Consider the following 3,497-nt stretch of genomic DNA (forward strand, 5'->3'; position numbering starts at 1 on the left):
GAAAATGTGCTCAAGTGAAGGCAAGCGGAGAGAAGCTTTCTCTGCCGCCGCGGCGCGCTAACTAACTTACTATGCTCGCAGAGCAATATTTATGGAGACAAAAGTTAAAGTAGAATCTTCTAGTACATTGATAAATAAAGGTACAAGAGTAAAGGTAAAACGGTCTCTTGGGCATTGCAAATGTACGCGATGATAAAGGCGTATGATCGGAAAATTACTTCAACTTTAATATAAGAATAACGAACGTGACGCAATTTGAATTTAGAAAAGTTTTGTCGGCAAATATTCAGGTACATAACTGAACAATAACTATAGTGCGATGATATTATTCAGAAGTTTTAGTCACTCATGTTAGAAAGAGCCTGAAAATCTAGCACAGTTGAGTTTATTACAAGTAAATAATTTATTTTGATAACTGTAGAGTATTTTTGTACATAATGTGGATCAGTTAAGTATAAGAAATCCGTTAAAAATAATTAATATTGTAGCACATTTTCTATAGAATTTACATGCAATATTTTGTAATTATGCTTAACATTTCTTAAATATTTTTGAATACATCTGATGATATTTAAAAGTTCTTGCAGAACTAAGAGAAAAATATTTTTTTTCGTATGTTTAGTTTAGCTATTACTGCTTATGAGTATTATTGCTAAAATATTGTCACAACATTATCTGGAACATGTTACACGATTTTGCAATGTCTGTGCAATACGGCGACAACTTGAAATGAGAAATCGCATTTATCAGTTGAAATGCTCTAGGCCTATAAAGTTTTTTATTGCCATCTCCATAGTTGCATGCCTCTTTTTGAATTAGAAAGATAATTTTTATGCAAAAAAAATTAAAATACTCTTTTACCAAGCTGAAATTGCGATTTTTCTCTGTAAATTGGAGTCACACTCTCGACTGCTACTTTTTTTTTGGCATGGAGTTTACTATTTTAAAGTCTCCCATAAAAATAATACTGTTTTTTCATGTAACAACAATACAATTCTATGGAAATTATTTGTAAAAAAGTTTTTCTTGGAATATTTTTATACAGTTAGTATAACTACGCAAAGAGAGAAGAAATCACAGGCTTTTCTCCCTGGTGTAAGTTGCTACTAAGTTAATGACAGAGTGTCAATTACAAGGTTAATCATAAGCGTACAAGCAACCAGGATATGATTAGCCACGTATTCAGATTTTATCTTCCTTCGATAAGAATACAATTTTTTTTCTTTATTCCGTGAGAGGAACATAACTTTCAAGCTCAATCCACATGTATCACTTACTAGAAAAGTATTGTAACGTATTTTACATTAAGTTTACCTTACTAAAAGTCGACAAGGTTGGTAGCTAGCAGAGGACGATAACACAGATACTTTCCTGTAAGCTGTGATAGTTGGGTAAAATAAGCTGATTCGTGGCCTAAGAAAACATGAAATTGTAAGCTTCACTTTGAAATATCTTTTTGTTAGATAATAACAACACAAGTAACGCAGTTAGGTTTGAAAGCCAATCCCAATAGGGCCACACGGTTAAAAAATAGTAAAAATCGCCAAAGTCACTTTTTTGCGATTTACGGAAAAACTATGCATTTGACAAATCAAAGGTAATAAAATAAGAATCAAGTAATAAAACAACGAATTTAATGATTTTTTTTTATCTCCAATGGGTCCATTAGATTTTTAGTAAATTGTAAAAAAACCACTTTTTTATGCCACTTTTTCGAAATTTCATAACTTTTGTTCTGTTGCATATGAATATTCAACACTTTAATCAAATATGTGTTTTATAGACCTTAACACCCATACAAAATCTTAGTAAGATCTATGTTATCCAGCTTGAGGAACTTAGAAAAACTTGAAAAAATTCCTTTTAAAAAATGTCCATGAAAAAGTTTTCGGGGCAATGTAGATTAATTTTTGTCTTGTGGTGCAGGGCTATCGAGCTCGAAATGCGACTGTAGGGAAAATTCTACAAAGTTTTGGATAACAATTTTTTTTAATTTGTCTACTTTTTAATCCTAAAATGGCAATTAAAACAATCATATAATAATATTTTAACAAACAATTAAGCATATGTCTTACACGTACACAACAGTAATGGAACATTATTTTTGTAAATATGTTTAATAAAAAAATTAATTTTATCAAGACAGATGCAATAGATTGTACATACAAACTGGTTTTGAATTAAAAAAAAAAAGGTCGTTAAGTGTTTTTTGAGCTTTCTTTTAGTGGTTTTGAATATAACAATACTGTTGTCATTACTAATTGCCACATCGTCACAGTTACATTTATACAGCAACAGCTCTATCTCGCTCACATAAAAGTATGCTGCTTTGTATTTAACAATATTGGAGTACAAATAATATTCACTATTATAAATTCTCTACGCGATAGTATTCAATGATGTTTTCGAGTATGTAGTTGCACAGGATCTGCTTGGATGCCTAAGAGTCAGGCCCAAGAGAGTAGATGCTCCAAGGGATGACTAATACAAGGAACTTCCTCCTACCATTTCACTATTACCATGAACAAAAATGTACACTGCAAAAAATCTTAACGTACTTCTATCCGGAGCAATGGTGTGGGTACATATGATATCACTTTGTAGACTAAATGGCTGTTGGTATACGAAATCCTGCAAAAATTTAAAATGTTTGTACATTTTAATGATGGCCCCCGAATGCTGGTTATGGAAAATATTTTTTTTTTAAATTAGTAAATCGTGATCTGTCAACGCTGTAAAAAAGTGATATTTACATACTTTTACTTAATATTATACACGTTTACTAAAGGTGTTAACGATAAAAAAAATCGCTATTACGAATCATTTTTTGTTTCTGATTCATTTCAAAGTTTATCAAATTTAAAATTTAAAAAAAATTGTTCTATTATTGTTACTTGTATGCATGTAAGACATATGCTCAATTGCTTGTAAATATATGTTCATATAATTATTATAATTGTCTTCATCGTTTTAAAACGAAGACACCAAAAAAAATTTTAGTCACAATTTTGCGAAATTTTCCTATTGGTCACATTTCAAGCTAGGCGGCCCCCCACCACTAGACCACGGAAACTCTTTTTTTTTAAATCAGTTTTTTCACACTTTGGCAGGGTATAATCGTACAGCATTGCAGGATGTTGTAGAGCAACTCATGATTAACAAAAACACGTTCATGGAATTGCGAAAAAATGGCCCAAAAAAGTGATTTTTTGCAATCCTTTCTTAAAAAAATGGTGGGTCACGTGATGAAGCCTGTTTATTCATTGTGTAATTGTCTGAGATTAATTAAGTGCGGGTAGATTTGAAAAATTAGCGAACAGTTATTTGTATATAGAAAATAAATGATTAATTAAACTTCGAGGGTTGGCGCGCGGAGCGCGCAGGGGTGCAGCCCCCTAGTTTACTGAAACACTACTGGATCCATTGGAACCAAAAAAAAAAAAACTCATGAAATTCGTATTTTTAATACGCATCTTTTATTTCATTACACTTTATTT

Source organism: Copidosoma floridanum, unplaced genomic scaffold (assembly GCF_036245765.1).
Source record: "Copidosoma floridanum isolate Cflo_tuat_1 unplaced genomic scaffold, Cflo_Japanese_pri ptg000004l, whole genome shotgun sequence".
Lineage (NCBI taxonomy): Eukaryota > Metazoa > Arthropoda > Insecta > Hymenoptera > Encyrtidae > Copidosoma > Copidosoma floridanum.